Here is a 21,348-nt window from a genome sequence, read left to right as displayed (position 1 = left end):
ATTGGTGGATTCATATTTGCTGATTGGTCATATATTTCATTTAGGACCAGATATGGAGCCAATGCCTCAATTAGAGCAGAACCTCAAGCCCTTCATCACACTGAATCCTACACCCCCAATCCCATCAACATGAATTGCCCTATTCTAGTGATGGATGAAAATGAAATAGTAAATGAACTTGTCACTTCTATAGCAGAGATTCCTGATTTCTTCTTGGATGAGTGGGAAAATGCATATCAGTTTGAGCCTATGTCAAAGACTCTTGAGACATGCCTTAGTACATATTGCATAATAGAGAAAGATGCTCAAGTTCCTAATCTTGTTAGGACTAATGATGATATAAATGGAACATGGAGTATGTACTTTGATGGCTCAAGGAATAGAAATGGATCAGGGGCTGGTGTTATGTTGATCTCTCCTACACAAATAAGATACTACTTCTCCTTTAGGCTCCAATTCAGTTGCACCAAGAATGTGGCCGAGTATGAATCCTTGATTCAAGGTCTCTTACTTGCCCAAAAGAGAGGAATTCAAGCCTTCAAAGTATATGGAGATAGTGAATTGATAGTTAACCAAGTGAGAAACTAGAATATCATCAAAAATGGCCTACTCAAGTCTTACAAACACAGAGTCTGGGATTTGCTTGAGGGCTTCAATGCATTTAATATTCAGAGCATTCCTAGGAAAGAAAATAGACATGCTGATAGACTTGTAGCAGTGGGTGCAGCTTATGATGTACTAGGGAATCTTGAAGAGGAAAAGAAGCAAAAAATAAAGGTGGTAGTGAGGCCTACCATCCCTGACAACAACACTCATTGGTAGGTGTTTGATTTTGATGAGCAAATTGTGAGTTTCTTGCAGAATGAGGCAGAATTCTCAGATAGAAACCAGTCAAGACTGCAAGATCAGTATGGTGATCAAATCATTCATCTCAGTTCTAACAAGTTGCCCAAGGGTCTCATTACCTTGGAGAGTGTCTTTAATCCTGATGATCAAACTAGAGGCAAAGGGACGAATCTAGCTGCAGAAAAGGATGATTATGTCCCAGTTACAATTGCTGATGGAAAATCTCTGAATATGGGGAAGGTATGTTCTAAAACTAAGCAAGAAAACTTCATTCAGTTATGTCAAGAATTTAATGATGTATTTTCTTGGACATATGATGACTTAAAAGGGTTTGACCCTAGCTTTTTTCAGCATACCATAGATTTAATTGATAAGGCCAAACCAGTAAGGCAAAAACAAAGGCCAGTTAATCCTAAGACTGAACCTCTAATGAGAAAGGAGCTATCCAAGTTGATTGAGGCTAATATAATTTTTCCCATCAAGCACTCATCATGGGTAGCCAACCTAGTCCCTGTTAGGAAGAAGAATGGAGAAATCAGACTGTGTGTGAACTTTAGGGATCTTAATCAGGCTTCCCTTAAAGATCACCATCCTCTCCCTTCCATGGAGCAGATTCTGTCCAGGGTCAGTGGTTCAAGGAGATTCTCTTTTCTTGATGGATTCTCTGGTTATAGTCAAGTGCTGGTTAAAGAATCTGATAGACATAAGACATCATTCACTACTAAATGGGGCACATATGCTTATTTCAAGATGCCATTTGGACTAAAAAATGCAGGTGCCACATTTCAAAAGGCAATGGAGATGGCCTTCAAAAAATTAATTGACAATTTTGTCTTAGTATACCTTGATGATATAACTGTATATTCAAAGAATGTAGAAGATCATTTTAATCATCTAAAATAGGTATTTCTAAGATGTAGAGAGTTTGGGGTCTCCCTCAACCCAGCCAAGTGTGTCTTTGCTACAAGCCAAGGAAAACTATTGGGACACATTGTATCTAAGGATGGGCTGACCATTGATCCAGAAAGAACAAAGGAAATACTTGCCCTTCCTCTTCCTAAACACAAGAAAGGGCTGCAAAGTTTCCTTGGTAGAATAAATTTTGTAAGGAGGTTTATTCCTAATCTTGCTACCATGGTGAAACCTCTTACAACTATGCTTAAGAAAGGTATGGTCTTCTCATGGACCAAGGAAGGCAAGGAGAGTTTTGAAGAGATCAAGACAGCCATAGCCTTAGCCCCTACTCTCATGAACCCAAATTTTGAGAAAGATTTCATCCTCTACACTTTAGGTGGTGAGTCAAGTATCTCTGCTGTCTTGACTCAAACAAATGACAAGGATGAGGAGCAGCCCATAGCCTTCTTCAGTGAGGGGCTTAAGGAATATGAAGATAAGTATAGCTTTGTTGAGAAGCAGGCCCTTGTGGTCATCAGAGCCTTGAAGAAATTCAAGCACCTCTTGTCCCACAATAAGATCCATTTGTTGGTGCCCCATGCCAGTGTAAAGGATTTCCCGTTAAGCAAGGATATCAGTGAAAAGAGAGCTGGATGGATCACTAAGGTAATGGAGTATGATGTTGATATTCAAATTACCAAGCTGTTAAAAGGGAAGGGGTTGTGCAAAGAAAAGTTATCAGGCCAGGATTCAGATGAAGAGGCTGCTATGGTAAAACAGAGCAGCAGGAGGAAAGAAATGTTAATGGTCCAAGGAGCTGGATAAATGATATGAAGAGCTTCTTATCAGGGGATGGATATGCTCAGGGATTGGACAGAACTAAAAGGAGACAATATAGACTGTAGTCCATTCCCTATGTTGTGAATGATGGTATCCTATTTAGGAGGGATTTTAATGGGACCCTGTTGAGATGCATTGAAGAGGATTAGGCTGAGAGGATGATTAAGGAACTTCATGATGGCCCTGGTGGTGGCCATTTCTCTGCAAGAACAACTGCCATGAAGATCATGAGGGCTGGTTATTATTGGCCATCTCAGTTTCATGATTGTCATGGATATGTGAGGAAATGTGAGAAGTGTGCTTTCTTCTTAGGCAAACAAAGGCTTGCAGCTCTCCCCCTTCATCCTATTCAAGTGGATTAGCCCTTTACTGAGGTGGGGTTGGATTTTAGAGGCCCCATTAATCCTCCATCTAGTGCAGGTCATAAATGGATTTTGGCTGCTACTGATTATTTCACTAGATGGATAGAGGCAGTTGCCTTGACGGATGCCACAAAACCATCAGTAGTTGAATTCCTTGATAGAATTGTATCTAGGTTTGGTGCTCCTTCTAGTATCATTTCGTGTTGGAACCCAGATTTTTGCATGGGAAATGAATCAAAATATCTACTTGAGCACATCATCAAATTACTATCCCCAAGGTAATGGTTTGGCTGAGTCTTCCAACAAGAATCTGATCAGAATCATGAAGAAGACAATAGAAGACAATCAGAGGGTCTGGCATAAGAAACTAAGAACTGCTCTATGGGCTGATAGGATAACAGCCAAGAGATCTGTTGGGAATTCACCTTTTGTGTTGGTATATGGTAGGGAGGCCAGACTCCCAATTTCATTAGAATTCCCATCCTTGGACTTGTCTTATCAGCTGGAATTGATTGAAGATAGTGCCATGTCAGTAAGAATGGCAGAGCTAATTGAGTTAGAAGAGAAAATAAATAAAGCTATGCAGACCCTAGAGATGCATCAGCAACAGATGAAAAGGAGTTTTGATAAGAAAACTAGGGTTAGAACCTTCAGAGAAGGAGATTTAGTCCTCAAATGGGATTTAGACAGAGAAAAACTAGGAAGACATTCCAAGTTTGATGCACTATGGAGTGGCCCCTATCTGATTGCCAGTTGCAAGCAGGCTAATGTGTTTCAATTGAGCAGGTCAAATGGAGAGATTTTGCCCATTCCAGTCAATGGGATCCATCTGAAGCCTTGTTTCTAAAAATTTGGGAATTCATGTACATAAGTAGTTTAGTTTCTTTTCTGTTGTTTCCTGCTTTTCAAGAAGTGCGCGGGCACAGCCTGTGACCCAATGGATTGTTTATAGGCACTGGTCATACACATAGCAGGCTTGTGTCCCCTGTGAGTCGCTAGAAATGTTATCATTTGTTCACCTGCCAAGATTCAAATTTCAAATGTTCAGCCCATCCAACGGTTAATTCCCAAAGTTAATATTATTTAATGCCTAAGCCTTATAACATGGTTTCTATGGCTCGTAGGTTCTCCATTGTTAGATCTAAGGAAGATTGACGGTTGGCACTGTCTCACCATTGGAAGTTGCACGGTTAATACGTTAGTGACATGGCACCCGGAGGACACGTGTTCGGTGGGTCCAGCTTGCCGGGCAGAAATGTTTTGACGGGTCAAAAAAGTTCCATGGCACTGTGGGTGCTATGTCGCTATCATGTGTTGGCAGAAAAATCTTCATAGCGACATAGCGCCCGACGGAAATTTCTTACGGCGGGCAGGTTGTGTCACCGGGAAATGTTCATAGCGAGCGATCAGTTTCACAAGCCGGGAAGTCAAAAATTCTAGTAGGGCACCATGTCGCCATTGAAAAACTCATGAGTTTTTCGTTAGCGACATAGCACGTGGTTGAGACGTGGCGTGGTGGGACCATATTTTCATGTAGCCAGCGCAGTAAAAGGTTAAGTTCTCCACCGTCAGATCGATTCAGAGCAACGACAGGCGCCATCTCGCTATGGTGAAGCTGTGCGATCTTTACCATAGCGACATAACACCCATCCACCATGTGGATCAGCAGGGCCAGGCCTCACCAAAGTATGCCAAGTTTCATTTGAGTGTGGTGCGGTTGCTAAGGTGGTGCCAGATATGACGGGCCCGGGGTAAGGATAGCAGTGATACGACGAGTCTTCGTGATCGTCCGATTTTAAGGTCGATCAATAGTTGGCGCTATCTTGCCATTGAAAGCTACACAGGGGATACCATGGTGACATAGCGCCTTGCTAACACGTGTCTCGCTAGCTCAGCCAAGGTTGACGGTTAACGACTAGCAGTTAGTGTCACGGTCAGGATTGCAATTGCCACAGTTAATGATAATAGTTCAAGGGTGGCGCAGTTAGTTCAAAAAAAAGGAGGTCAACCACGGAGGACATCTCAGGTGGCAGAATGAAAAGAAGCAATTGGACCCCATGGCCTAGTTGGTTTGTGAAACTAGGTTGACTCTTTGACCCCCGCTGACTCATGAACCTAAAAAGTGAAGGTGATCAATTTTGTTGTGCGATCTGATCTCCATGATCAATCCTGACCTACCAGAAATGAATGCAAAATATAGGAAGACACTCCACCATCTCAGTCGATCCATCTACCCAGTCATAACATCGATGGCGCTATTTTCAGTCCTCTCAGGACACCTGTTGCAAAAAAGATCAGATTTTCCTCATATTCCCATGATTGTCCTCTGCAGGACTTAATGGCAGGTAGCTGCAGGGTCACTTCAACAGCAAAAGGCCTCAATTATGATTGAACTATAAAGGTAGATTTTGTAGTTTTTTTGAGGAGACTCCTTTTCTGATTTCTCTACTACTGCTCGTAGGTCTGCAGTGTAAAATTCTCTTTGTCTCTGAGCTGTATAACATTTTGTATCATCTCCTTCAGCCATCAATGTGTATGTGCATCCATCTTGCCTCTCATTTGTGTATTGTTGAGATCTGTGACTTGCATATTGTGTCTATTTTTGGCCTATTGGATAATATATAAGTGAAATCCTTTTCCTTGTGTTATTCAATTTGGTTTCCTGTTCTATATGTGGTTATTGATTGACATAAGTCTGGGTGTGTATGTCTTTTGAATGTTATCTTAGTTTTGTAGCACATATATGGGCAGAAATAAAGTCTGAACACTCTATTTTGGTACATCACTTCCTTAGATTAGACTAGGTAGATTTTCTTTCATGCTCTCCTTCTCCCTTTTCTTCTCCAAAAGTAGATAGGTGCACCCTGATAGTAAGAGGAAGCCGGCCTTCTTCGGGGACTCAACCTCACAATTCAAGTCCCAAAGCTTGCAGGTTGTTTCCATGTTTCACTAGGTTGTCCTCACGCATAGGCCTTGGATAAGGGTGCAAACCTAAGTGACAATAGTAAAGGGCAAGATGACCCTATGTTCAAAGAATTGCAAAAAGATGAGTTCCATATATTATAAGATCCTCTAGGAAAAGGTAGAACCTACTCTTAGGATCTAGTATATCAATGTATCCATTGTGCTCTTTTTTGGCCACCTCACCCTATTTATGAGATACATAGTCATTCATCTTTACCTCCTATTTTTCTACACTCAAATTCCATTATTGGGCAACGCTCTCACTCTTCATCGACTAGTTACCACTACTGCTGTCACTTTTCAGGCCATACCAGTAATCCTCCCTTCCTTAATGGTTGTTCCTTTAAGAAATCCTATTATCCCTCTATGACTTGCTACCAATAATGACCTCCCTAGAGCTTCTCAAAAGAATTTTCCCTAATTCAACAGTGATGGGAAGGTCTCTATGAATGATTACATTATGGTTTTCTTTGTCACATGTAGTCTCGTTTGTCCTCACAATTAAGATGTAGCAGTGAGGATGTTTGTGGAAACCTTAGTTGAGAAAATAGCTAGCCAATTTTAGCACCTTCCAATAGGATGTATCATGACCTATGATGAAAAGAAAAATCAATTCAAAGCATGCTATAGGACTACAAAAGATGAACACAATGTATTGACTCAACTTACCTAGATAAAGAAGGTACCCAATGTTCTTCATCAAATGCATGCCCCCTGACATAAGTTTTCAAATTAGGCATGCACATGTGGTTAATATTCTCATTTCTTAGACCCTTGCAATCAAATTGGAGGATGATTTGATAGTGGCCAAGAAATGGAAAAGATAAATTTAGAATGGAGCCTCAACAAGCTCTACCATGAGCATAACCAACAATACTAAAGCAATTCTTCAGAAGCTCTCTAACAAAATGATTTCCACGAAAAGATAAATGAGGAGGTTTATTTCTTCACCTTAGTAACCATATCAAGATATTACCTAAAGGCCACATGAAGGTAGAGCATTTCAATTACTATATGCTCAGCAAAAGCTTGCTATTGAGGCACCTCCCAAAAAGAAAAGTTTGTGCATTTTTCATCTACAAGTGGATCATGATGCTGATTCCTTGATCCATGATGCTGATTCCTTCTTAAAAATGAATGAATATAAGTAGCTCACTACTAGTAATGAGCTAACCATAGAGTACCTTGAAAGAGAAGATGATTCTTCTCCCCATGCTGACTCTAAAATATTCTTTTTGGACTATGAATCAGATTCAAAGGTTGGAGGTGACTACTTCCCCACCTTAGACAGAGTTCAGTTGATTGTGGCTAAAAGAAGTAAGATAGAGAATAATCTAGTGAACTTTTTTACTTCCTTAAACTTAGCCATTGGCCCTTCACCAACTTCAGCTAGAGCATCCACTTCCTCATCCTGGATGAAAGAGCAGTCAAGGTTTTATCCAAGTGGTAAGCCTTACTCCTCAGTTTACATAATATAACAATATTGTAAATATGCTCATATCTAGGTGTCTCCCTTAAATATCTCAAAACTCATCCTACTAAATTGTAAAAGCTAGTAGATTATTGTAAAGGTGATGCTAATGCCAAAACTCAACCTAATGTCAGCTCTACCATCAACAATAACAAGCCTCATTTGGATAGTGGCCCACTAGCTAATGAAGATTTTGTCTTGCCTATGCTCTTAAAAGAGGACAAAGTATCAGTTTTGGCTACCTCCCTTGGTCAAAAGCCTAATCCATTTTATGTGTCCTTATATGTAAATGATCATAACCTTAGTACCTGCATAATTGATTCTCGAGCCTCTGATAATGTCATGGCCTCTTCTATTGCTTGTGCCCTTTGTTTGACCCTTACCAAGATGTTTAGATGTTTCTTTTCCATGGATGCAAAGCAAGTCCCTCTATTAGGTCAAGTGAAAGATGCACAAGTGGCATTGGCTACTCACACTACAAAGAGAATGAAGCTAACCATCTTAGTAGCACATCTTCTAACCAGCTATGGTATTCTTTTGAGTAGAAGCTTTTGTAAGGACATGGGAGGGGAAATCAAGATGGATTGCTCTCACACTATCATTCCTATGGGTAACAAGAAAATCAAGTTGGAACTTGAGGAAAAGACCAAACTCATGGTCCTGAGGTATGATGACCCAAAGGCACAAATTATATATCAAGGGATGGAGTTGAGAAATTACATGTTCTCTGACTTCAATTGTTCTAAGGAATAGTCAGAGCTTCCTAGTGACCTAAAGATTTGGACCATAGAGTTTGATGGAAGTTGCGCTACTACTAGGTCTAGAACTAGTCTAGTACTTGCATCCCTAGATGGAGACATAACTCAGCTTGTATACAAGTTGCAATTCATAAACAAAAATAATACAATAGAATATGAAGCCTTGTTGTCAAGTATCACTGTTGCAAAGAAGAGAGGAGTGAAAGTCATAAGAGCTCAAGGAGATGTAGAGCATATAGTAAAACAAGTCCTAGCTTAGTACATTGTAAAGAATGCAAGGATTAGGAATTATAGAAATAGGGTATGGGATAAGATTAAGCACCTAGACAGGTTCTCAATAAAAGCTATTCCAAGGAAGTTGAATGCAAGGGCAAGTTTGTTAGCTGCATCATCCTTGCTTCTAATACCACATCCGAATTTCAAGATAATTAGTACAAGGTTGAAGTCTTATTCAAGTCCAACATTTCTAACAACATTGAGACATGGAAAGTATTCAATGATGATAAATAGATCTAGTCTTTCCAGGAAAGGACGTTCAAACCTTTCAGTGATTAGTACTTCAAAGGAAGTGAAAATATCTGCATAGATTTATCCCTTGCAACCATGAAAGAGCTAGAACTTAGTGATGAGAAACTCAAAGGTAATAAGATTCTAAGACATCTCATTTCCCTTGAGAGACTATTTGATAGGCATGATGCATTTATTAGAAGGGAAAGGGCAAGAAAAGGTAGAACTTGGAGAGAATATGAAGGCATGAAAATTGGCACCGAATATAAACCCAAGATGGTTAATATCAGTAATAGCTACTCAAGGGAAGAAAGTGAAAAAACAAAGGGATTGTTGTCAGAGTATGAAGATGTATTTTTTTGGGGATATGAGGACCTAAAGACCTTTAGGAATGGTCAATTCAAGCACAAAATTCCCCTCAATCCTAAAGCCACTCCCTTTAGGTGAAATCAATGTAACAACAACCCTATGGCCTTAGAGGCCATCTTTAGGGAAGTTCACAAGATGCTAGAAGAAAGAATTATCTACTCCATACATCATTCAACATGGATAGCTAATATTGTACCTATCTAGAAAATGAATGGGAAGATTAGAATTTGTCTAGATTTTAGAAATTTCAATCGGGCATCTTTAAAGGATAATTATCCCTTTCCCAATATGGATCATTTACTAGAAATAGTGGCTAGTTCTAAAATGATGTGCATGTTAGATGGATTTTTGAGTTTCAACCAAATTTAGGTAAACCCAAAAGATTAGTTCAAGAAAATGTTCACCAAACCTTGGAGAATGTTCACATATAATAAGATGCCCTTTGGGCTCATCAATACTAGAGCCACCTTTCAAAAGGTTGTGAATGCATCCTTTACTGATCTCAAGGATAAAATCATGGTGATGTACCTGGATGATTTGATAGTTTTCTCCAAAAAATGAGAGAATCGCCTAAGGGATGTGGAGAAAGTTTTTAAACGATGCAAGGAGCATGGGATTTCACTCAATCCCAAGAAGTTAGTCTTCTATGTTACATAAGGAAAATTTCTAGGTCATATAGTCTCCTGGGAAGGCATCGGGATTGGCACAAAACATTTCAAAACCATCTAGCAACTAAATTTGTGAGGAAACAAATCTAGAGTCAAATAATTCTTTTGATAGGTGAACATTTTGAGATGTTTTGTCTCTAATTTTTCTAAAATCACCAAATGCATAGTTGATATGATGAAAGGAAGTCAAAGTTTCAAATGGAATGATTTTGGAAGAAAGGCTTTCAATCAAATTAATGATGCCATAGCAAAAGCACCTATATTGGTACATCTATATTACACTAATGATTTCATACTATATTGATATGCCTTAGCCCATACGATATCTACAACAATTATGCAAGAAAGCAAGGAAGGTATCCAAGTGCCAATTGCTTTCATGAGTATTCCCCTTAAAGAGAATGAGTTGAGATACTCTAAAATGGAAAAGCACGCATATGCAATGGTAAGAGTAGTCAAAAATTTTAGATTCTATGTCTTGCACTCTCATCATGTTTTATTTGTGCTTGATTCAACCATAAAAAGAATATTGACCTAACAATAGATAGGTTGGAAGACTAGAGGTGCATTGATAGAAAAAGTTCAAGAGTACGACATCAACCTAAAGCCAACAAAGTTGGCATGAGGAAATGGCTTGTACAGGATAATTGTAGAAGATCATGACTTAAATAATGACATACACCTTAGTCATTCATCAGATTACTTATTTTATATAATGAAGAATCAAGCAACAAGAACTTAATTTATATAATGAAGAAGTTGGTTTCTGAGAACTAGAAGAACTGGCACAAAAGATTCACATAGCACTTTAGGCAGATAGAGTAATATCCAACAAGAAAATTGGGATTTCCCCATTTGACCTAGTATATGGAGTTGAAGTTAGTCTTGTATTCCCATTAGAGCTATCCATCTATAAACTATAGGAAGTAATTAAGGATCTAGGTCTCCAAAATATGCATTATGTAACTAACTAAACTGGAAGAAGAATGCAAAATGATGATTCATCATATTATAGAGTGTTAGAAGCACATAAAGACATTCTCTAAAAAAAAAAGCTAGACCAAGGAAGTTCATGGAGGACAATTTGGTTCTATTGTGGGATAGGAGGCACACACCAAAAGGTATACATCACAAGTTTGACTCCCTTTGGAAGGGCCCTTTAAAGATTATACAAGTAAACCAGAATAATTCTTTCATTCTGGCATATCCATCTGGATTGGTTCTCCCTTTTTCCTACAATGGCTGGAAACTAAAGTTGTATCAAGTTCATATTTGAAACCAGGTAGCACGTATAGTTAGTGTTAGGCCAAGTAGGTTTGCTTTGTATCTTTCCTCACTTTGTTTTGCTACTTTCATAGATTAGTTTTCCTTTATGTTGTGTGCTAAGCTTAGCTATTTTCTATAATTTCCTATTCCACCTATGTGAAACAAGAGATTTTGGGTTGCTTCTTAGATATTTGCAATGCCTAAGTCCTCAGTCAGAGCCAGTTGTTGGAAAGTTTTAGTCTTACCCTTAAAAGCTCGAAGTTATTGGTATTTAAGTGGATTTGTGTTTAGGGTAATGTCTAATCATCCTTTAGGTTTCTTACTTCTAATCTTCCCTAAGTCCACTTTTTTTTCTTTTCTAGATCTCCCTTGCATTATCTATACCTTTTTCTACTATGTGAGGTTTATGTTTTTCTAATGCACATGGAGTTTAGGTGATCTAGGTATGGTTGTGATGTGTTCTAGCATCCTGCTAATGAGAAGTAAATTATCCATGTTATATATCATTTTCTATCTTTCCCTATCATTATTTTTCTTATGGATTCTAAGCAATTGAGCTACTCTTATTGATGATGCAACTAGAAAAGTATGGGTTTATTTCCTTAGATAGAAATCTAATGTATTTCAAACTTTTAAGAAATGGAAATGCTTGGTTGAGAATGAGACTGGTAAGAAATTAAAATATCTCAGATCTAACAATGGTGGTGAGTATTACAGTCATGAATTTGAAGATTATTTCTCCACTAATGGTATTCATAGACATAAAACTATTCCAAGGACTCCACGAGAAAATAGAGTGGCTGAACGCATGAATAGGACTATAATGGAGCGCGCAAGGACCGTGAGGTTGCATGCTGGGTTGCCCTTACACATGTGAGTGGAGGCTATCAATACTACAGTATATTTGATTAATAGAGGTCCCTCTACTCCTTTGGGTTGTGGTATTCTAGAGGAGGCGTGGACTAGTAAGAAGGGGAGTTATTCTTTTCTCAAGACTTTTGGTTGTGAAGATTTTCCTCATATAGACTCTGAAAATAGAACCAAGCTAGAAGCTAAATCAAAGAAATGTGTCTTTGTTGGATATGGAATTAATGAATTTGGTTATAGGCTTTTAGATTTTGAAAATCATAAAATTGTTAGAAGTCAGGATGTCATATTCAATGAGAAAGTGTTATACAAAGATCTATTGCAGCAACATGAGAAGAAAGAAGATGATTATGTAGTGTTGGATGATACTCCAAAAGTTGATGTTCCAGCCATTCCTCATGATGTACAACAACCACAACAACAAATACCACACACACCAGTGAATGTTAGATGCTCAACAAGGAAAAGTAGACCGCCAAAAAGATTTTCTCCCTCTTTGTATTCTATTTTACTTACTGATGCTGGTGAACCTGAAAGTTATGATGAAGCTGTGTAGGTGGATACTAAGATTCAATGGGAGTCTGCAATGAAGGATGAAATAGACTCTTTGCTGAAGAATAAGACATGGGATTTGTGCAAGTTGCTTGCAGGTAAAAAGGCTTTACAGAATAAGTGGGTTTACAGGTTGAAAGAAGAGGAAGGAGGTAAGAAAATATTTAAGGCCAGGTTAGTTGTAAAAGGATTTGCACAGAAAAAGGGAATTGATTTTGATGAGATATTTTGTCCTGTTGTTAAAATGACTTCTATCCGTACTATTTTAAGTCTTGTGGCTACTGAAGATTTGCATTTAGAGTAGCTGGATTTTAAAATAGCCTTCCTTCATGGTGATTTGGATGAAGAAATATATATGGCTCAGCCATAGGGATTTGAGGTCACAGGTAAGGAGAACTTAGTATGAAAATTGAAGAAAAGTTTATATGGCTTGAAGCAAGCCCCTCGAAAATGGTATCTGAAATTTGACAATTTTATGCATGAGCATGGCTATAACAGGTGTCATTCTGATTACTATCTTTATTTTAAGAGGATGGATGATGATATCTACATTATTTTATGTTTATATGTTGATGATATGCTTGTAGTTGGGTCTAACATGGATCATATTACGGGGTTGAAATGCTAGTTAGCACATGCATTTTCCATGAAGGATTTGGGGGCAGCCAAACAAATCCTTGGTATGAAGATTTGTAGAGATAGGAAGAATAGAACATTGACACTATATCAGGCTAATTATGTTGAGAAGGTGTTGCAACATTTCTCTATGGAGAATGCTAAAGCTGTCAGCACACCTTTACCTGGTCATTTGAAATTGACTAAGGAGATGTGTCCAAAGACACAAGAAGAGGAGGATAAGATGTCCAAGGTACCCTATGCTTCAGCTGTAGGAAGCTTGATGTATGCTATGGTATGCACTAGGCAAGATATTGCATATGAAGTGGGAGTCATTAGCAGGTATATGAGTCATCCAGGAATTGAGCATTGGAATGCAGTCAAATGGATTCTCAGATATTTGAGAGGCACATCCAATAAGTGTTTACACTTTGGGGGCTCTACTACTAATTTACAGGGCTATGTTGACTCAGATTTGGCAAGGGATATTGATACTAGGCGGAGTACTTCAGGTTATGTCTTTATTGTTGGTGGGGCAATCGTGAGCTAGGTTTCTCGGTTACATAAGATTAATGCTCTATCCACTACAGAGGCAGAGTATACTGCTGCTAAAAAGCTAGCCAAGGAGATGATATGGCTTCAGTTCTTCTTGGAAGAATTGGGACACCCTCAGAAGGATAATTATTTGTTCACAGATAGTCAAAGTGACATTCATCTTGCAAAGAATTCAGCTCTGCATTCTAAGACCAAACACATACAGTTGCAGTACCATTTCATTCGGTCAATTTTGGAGGATGGAAAGTTAAAGTTGGCGAAGATACATACAAATGACAATCTAGTAGATATGTTGACAAAGGTTGTAATAAGGGAGAAGCTACACTCCTCTTCAGCTTTGGTTGGTCTTTTAGACTAAACATGAGTAAAGAACAGCAGAGTCCATGGTGGTTTGATCCAGTGGGAGCCCCATGTGGACGTGGAATTGCTACAGGGTTAGTCTCTAAGTGGGAGATTGTTGTTTTGTGTGGAGCCTGATTAGTCCCCAAGTGGGAGATTGTTAGATTATGGTGATTGATCAGGAAAGTATTGTACACACTTCATAATTAGTGGCATTCGAAGCGTAGGCCAGAAAAAAAATTTTGGGTTGTGGTCGACATCGTAGCTGACATATGGTCGACATATGGCTTACATGTTGTAACCCTAAAATGACATGAAATACTTGTATATAAGGGTTTAGGCTTAGGTATTTTTCATTATGTTGTGATGCAAAATTGCTTCTTGCAGCGGTATTGAGCTGTAAGGGATTACGGATTGTAATCAGATTGTAATCACTGGATTGTAACAAGATTAGACTTTCTTTTTGGTGGACGTAGCCTAGGGATTGGGTGAACCACGATAAATCTTGGTGCCTTGTGTTCATTTCTATGTGATCTATTATTTTCTATTATTGGTTATATTTGCATGTAGTTTTTATTTCTGTCCATGGATTTATCCTAACAGGTCCCCCTAAAGACAGAAAGAGACATATAAGAATCCTTTGGGAAGCACTAAAACTATGATAAAACCTTTAAAAGCTCAAGTAGAAAGAACCCACTTCTTTAAAAAAACTAGGTTAGGTATCCTCCCTCCAAACTTACTAAAAAAAAAGGTAGTGAACCTCAAAATATTTCTAAGGAATAATCATTGAGATTGAAACACATTCAATCAACCTATTTAGAGACTAGAATACCTCCCTAGAGAGGCTTTAACATATTACCAAAATGGATGTTCTAGTTTCCTAGAGGAGTTAAATTGCAAACCACTGACAGTGTGGGAGTCAGCAAAGTTAGGGTCTTTAGGACAAATTCTTTTTCTGTTTTTGTGAAGAATAGAGTAGAGAAATAGGTGCTAGGAAAAGAAGACTCACCTTCAAAATTATTACCACCATGTGGTAGAACCCCATACACCACCGAGAAAGAGATAACGACAACACCCCCTGCATTCACCTTGGAAATGCTTTTAGAGGTTTCTTTAGGTCCACCTCCAACCTACCCCAGCTCAAAGTTGTACAACACATTTCAAACACACACACACACATGTATATGTGTGTATGTGTTTGTTTTTGAAATATTGTATGATGTGGGCTTTCAAGAAAGCTTAAGGCATTTATATTTGGATGAAATTTGTCGGGTTTGAAAGATAGATCCCATTAAAGCTTAATGTGATGAGTCTTATAACAAATAAAATGTGATTCATATAATCAAAACTCATATTGTGTACCAAAATAAGGTTCGCAAATTTACAGGATTTTGATAGATAGTTTATTAAATTATTATGAATTTTAAGTTAGTGTTTAATTCTAGCTCAACATTTCACCTGTGCATGATTTTAAAATCGCCATTTTAACTGTAGTGTTAACCACCATATATGGATCATCATAGACATCTTTTTTGATTGCATATTAATTGCAAGAGAACTAATGTTATTTTCGATTTAAACTTCATTGTAGTTTTTATTTTAAATGGTGGTTAGTTATGATTAAATCTTATAGTTTGTAATGATTGAAGACAAGATAAAAAAAAATTATTCATTTTAGCTCCATATTCGGTGTTCTTGCAAACATTATTTTCTTCTTTTTCAAGTAAATCTCTAATTTATTGCATCATTATATCTACCAAATTCTACATAGTATCATAGCTAAGGCTTCTAGATAGAAGAGAAATTTTTATTTTTATTTTAGGTAATGGAGATTATATTTTTAAGAATGGAATTTTTAGCAACTTCCATTCTCATTACATTCAACCAATAATTCATCTTAGGCCCACAAGTAGAGGTTTGCATAGAAGACTCATGGCAACAGATATTGAATTAAATTTTGTATCAAAGATTGGTAAAGGTCGTGCTATCTTTGTATGGTTCTTGCCTTTTGTTTCTCTCCAATGTTTTGTGGATCTATCATGCCTCTTTATGCCAATATTTTTTTTCTTACACTTGATCAAATTTATAAAAAAATAAATTACTCTTATATTTTCAACTACTAATCTGTTCTTGCATAATTGAGTATCATTTTTAGGGTCACTTGTACAGATTCACGTGTCATTTGCATCCTTGAATGATATATATTTTACCTTTATTTTTCATCAATTCATTTTTCTGGAATAGTAATGAAGATTATAGTCTTCTTTATCTTTCATTGGTAGATGTTTTCCTATGTTTGTCATATCTTGATTATTTGAGTAATGTTGTTGGGGAAACTCATGCATATTGACCATGATCTTCATCTTGGTTTTAGAGAATTCTTTTCATTTAGCACCTTAGTAGTTATGATTTGACAGACATCCACAACCTTTCTTGTCACTTTGCTCTTTCCTTTTTGCTTTCATTAATTTTTCTTTTGTCCTCAGTTAAAATTAAGGAGGTGTGTTGACGTTTAGTACCATCTCAATGTTTCACTAATGCACAATTTTCCAATTACCATTTTAAGCTTTAGTTTGATCCATGATTTATTGATCATCATTGTCATCTTTTATGATCGCATGTTAATTTGGATTTAAACTTCACTATAATTTGATCGTTAGTTGTGTATAAATTTTATACTTTGTAGTGAATGAAGATAATGAGATAAATATAATTTTATTTAATTCAACTCTATTTTTTTTATTTTTGCAAAGATATTTTTCTTTTTCTTTTAGTTTGATAATTATGTAGCTATAGCTGTAAAATTCTATTTTTTCTAGAGTAGGAGTGGAACTCTTGGGTGTAGGGTTCAAAGTTCTTCCTCATTTCCACTATAACTAATCACTTTTTATCATGTGACAATATTTTGAGCAATGGATTCTACCGCAAACACATAGCTTAGGCATCATATTTATGTATTTTCATTGGATGAATTTGATCTTTTGACAATAAGGGTGATCTTTTGACAATAAGGGTGTACTTACATACAGAATAAAAAAGTACACGTCTAATGTGGGCCAAGAATTTTACACAGAAGCAACATTTTTTAATGCTCTTGACTATAAATAGGAAGAACTGGATTATTTCCACAGAAAACATAAAATTAGTAGAAGCCTTTATGATATGAATTTTTATTCATTTCCTTTATGTGGTTGAGAGTACATAATACCACACCTACTTTCCTAAAATATTTTGATATTAAACAGCTTAAGTTGTTCAAAACTTCATGCACAATAATATATTTCTTGTAAAAGAAAATAAAAAATGAAATCAATGTATTGACATGATATTGTAATGTGCATAATAGTAAAAAGAAAAAGAAATTAGTAAATTTAATGTTACTTTGTTAGCCTCATTCTTACCTTCAACTTGTATTCCATTGGTAGCATATAGTTTTAATGTCTTTGGTAAACCATTTCCTAACAACATGGATGATCATGTAATCAGACATCTCACACAAAACATTACCTTCCAGCGGTTTGATTGCAAATTATAGTTAACTCATTCTTTCTTTATGCTTTGTCAATTTAATCTTCAATCTTTGTGGAAGTTTTTGTAGTTGAAACTTAAGTTCGGCCTTGAGAAGAGAGTTATACATAATTTAGAGAACGTCTTATATATTGCCGCTACATATTACTATGATTGTTATTGATAGACTTTATAAACTCAACTTTCAATCATGATGGTTTAGTCTGAAAATACCATTCATAATAAACTTGTAAATGATTATTATTTTCTTTTCATCATAACAAACCATTTATAGAGCATTAGCTGAAAATTAATGCACTTATCTTGTGGGAAAATTAATAAACCTATCTTCTGGGATATTGTTCACCAGTCTCATTTATACCTCAAACATCTTGCACAATACTCTTACCCTTTGACTCCGATACCAAGTTTAAAAAATAAGGAAGAGGAAGAAGAGAAATCTAAGGAGAAAACCAAATATGGGCTTTACTGAACATGAGCTCTCATCTATTATATTTATAGACAAATACATATCAAATGTTATCTAAATGCCATCTATATTGTAGAATAGAGTTAGCCGGAATATTTATTAAAATTGACACATGTTTATCATGGACAATTTATATTGTGCCCCCACTACTAGAGAGAAGGGGGTTTTAAGAAAATATTTGTGACAATTTTAAAGTAAATTGTCTTTGTTTGAGATGATATAAAACTTGTATATTGTCTGAAACACAGTCTTTAAGTGGGTGTCTTAAATATTGTCTTAAATAATTATCTTTATAAGACAATATAAAATACTAGTATTGTTATTTTGTCTCTATAGGTACTAGATTTATAATGAAAAAATATATTGTCTTTATACAAAGGACCATTATTTCATATATGTTAGGGTGTGATGGAATCGAACCACCGCCCTTCTACTTATAAAGTAGGTGCTCTTCCATTGAGCTAACACCCTTTCAAGAATTCAAAATAATTATTCTTTTCTTTTCTATAGATAAGGCTAAAGTTAAGCAATGTCACTATTCATAAGATAGGAATGATCAAGAATCCTTAAGGCATAACTTATCAGCTATTAGATTTATTATCATTAAAACGTCATATTATAGGCAAGAGAATATCTACAAGGATATCAAGAAAATGATGGTATGACATAGTTTTAGCTTACTTGAGCTATCCTCCCAAATAAAGTAACAAATTTTAGTTTTCCATGCTAAGAAGTTATGTCACCTGCAACATTTTCTTTCAATGTTCTATATAAGAGAAATAGTGAAGTAGATATATTTAATAACCAATAGACTAATACATCCATTTTGTGAAGTTCAAAAATAGATATCAATTTGAGGAGGATACCTTTATCATCTTTCTATCAAAAGGTTAAATAAAATTTGAGTATGTAAATGCATAACTCTTGAAGAGATGACTACCTAGGCCATTTCAAAGGACTCAATAAATGAACCTTAAAAAATCATGTTTTTCACACATCAATAATAAATCTTCTATTACCTCACTTATGCAGCCAATCATGTTGATAATGAACAGTCAAACACACTTTTTATGTCAGCTTCAAAGAATCTCCATCCAATAAAAGTTTTGTAGATAATACATGATGGAAAAGGTCTATCTTCGCTAAAGATAACAACTTGAGAGATATTTTTTAAAAGTACGTCATACTTTTCCTAAGTTAAAACAATGTAAGTATATGAAGTGTTAAGAATATTAGTGAAATCGCTACAAAAAATTATACTTAATGGAGATAGTCTTTGAGTATGCTATAAGAAATGATTAGACATATACATGAATTTAACACATTTTTGTTTATTATTAATAGATATCACATATTTTTTTGTTTATTATTAATAGATATCACATATTTTGTACATACCACTTATAAATATACCATTTCATGGGTCGTAAACTCCATTTGACAAAAGCTACATTTTTTAGATTAAGAAAGTACGCATAAATCTGATATTTACATGATCATAAGTTATTAAAGAAATTACTTCTATACTCATAGGTTCCTCATTAATAAAAGGAGAATTCTTTGGAATCTTTAGAAAGAAAGAAAAAGTTAAGAGTAATTATAACTGTACTGAACCAAACATCATATTGCATATATAGGAAATAGGCTAGTTCCTAAATGTTTATTCATTTTGAGGCTTTATATTAAAAGGGAAAGTGTTCTTATGAGAAAATTTATTACCTTTGCCATCAATTATGGAAATGCAATGAATTTTGTTCTTTCACCACAAAGATTGCTTTTTGTACCACACAGTGCTAATTTGCCAATACCAAGACTACGTGAATTTGCTAATTTGAGGTAAGGGACTCAATCAAATACCTTTCTCACACTCTACCAATACAATTATTTGGGGAAAATATATGTATTCCTCAAAAAGATTTTAACTTAATGATCAATGACAAATACAACTACCTTAAGCCCCTTTTGAAAAAATGATGCCATTTGTGCAAATCTATTCACGTTTGAATCAGTAGATAGAGTGAATACAATACAACAAAATTTCTTTGCACACATACCATTGCCTAAGGTTAAAAATGTGAAATCCCATGACACCAAATATGAGAATGGTTACTTGTAAATCCTATGAAAGCTTTCCATGAGCTGATTCAACCATCAAAACATCCATGAGCATAGAACAAAGCATGAAGATGGACAACTTATTGTCAGGGTTAGCTGAAAGTGCTGACTTGGCATGTTTAGAACATTGGCCAATTCTGTGCAATGCTAGCTATGAAGAATAGCATAAAGAGAAGTATAGGGGAGATAAGGTAACCTTGTTAGCAAGGTGGGCTATTATGAAGACTTCAAATGCCTTGAAAAGGTCCAGATTTCCAGTTTGTTTCTTGGGCACTTCATCAGACTTGTATTTAAGTGGTTAATACTAAAGCATATTTTAAAATCCTTTTGCACTGTGACATATTAATGGTATTTTCTTGAGTTTTAGATTTATAAAAAAATTAAAGATTTATAAAACAATTAAATGAATATTTGATACTTCATATAGAATAGTTTTATACAGAGCATGGAATTTATCTAGAATTGTGTCTTTTGTGTTATCATCTTGCTGGAAAATGTTTACTAAAAATATTTGATATCAATTTTTGGATACTGTCATTGTTTACCATTATGCTTAATTTCACATTATACACTCATGTTTGTAGGGTTCATTTCCCAAAGGAGTTTTAGTCCACTAATTTTTTATTATTTTCTTGGTATGAGGTTGAAGCTCTGGAGTGTCTTTCTCTTTCCACAAATTTTCTTTTGAAGGAATCATTCAAAGAGAATTCTCTCCTCAAAAGCCATGAAGATCCTTTGGAGAATTATGAACCCAACATCAATAAAGGCACACAAATTAACTGGCTATGGAGAACCTTAGCAGGAAAGATGGAAATAACATCCAGGATAAACTTAGCAATAGGGGTTAATAGTTTTGTACTATGATTTTGTAATAGCTTGTGAAATTATCTTACCATCATGGATGACAAATTATCTGGTGTCATCTATTACATGCCTCTATATATCCATATTTTCCAAATGAATTGCAAATCACAAAAAGCCATACTATGTTTCCCTTCAAAGCTGAACTACTTCAAAGAGCTACAAGAGATACCTTTACTATTCTTAGTAGTGTTGTTCAGGCTTGTGGTTGTAATATTTCTTCAAAAGATGTCCTTATTAACGTTAATGGATCTGGTGAAAGTGAATTTGATTATCATCACTATTTTTTCAATCTTAGAGAGCTTCTATATATTTCTTATGACATAAAACTCCATACACAGTATGTGATCAATGAAGGGTCACATTTTGAACAACAGGAAATTTTCAAGTTACTTGATCTCTTTATCCTGGTTAAGAAGGGATGCAAGAATGCTACTTACACTGATTAAAACCACTATGTTGCATGATAAAGATAATTCTTCTAAAAATATTAAGATGAAAG

The 21,348-nt window shown here is 35.9% G+C and overlaps 1 non-coding gene and 1 pseudogene across 1 annotated transcript; both read right to left on the bottom strand.

The window, feature by feature from the left end:
* Window positions 1–21,348, bottom strand: part of LOC149538337 (switch 2-like) — a 58,741-nt pseudogene that overhangs the window by 25,867 nt on the left and 11,526 nt on the right.
* Window positions 18,270–18,341, bottom strand: TRNAI-UAU (transfer RNA isoleucine (anticodon UAU)). The gene has a single exon. It is a non-coding gene; the product is annotated as a tRNA-Ile (tRNA).

Source organism: Cupressus sempervirens, chromosome 9 (genome assembly GCF_028749045.1).
Source record: "Cupressus sempervirens isolate cs-2001-9-10 chromosome 9, ASM2874904v1, whole genome shotgun sequence".
Classification (NCBI taxonomy): domain Eukaryota; kingdom Viridiplantae; phylum Streptophyta; class Pinopsida; order Cupressales; family Cupressaceae; genus Cupressus; species Cupressus sempervirens.
This window is presented reverse-complemented; position numbering and strand designations above follow the sequence as displayed.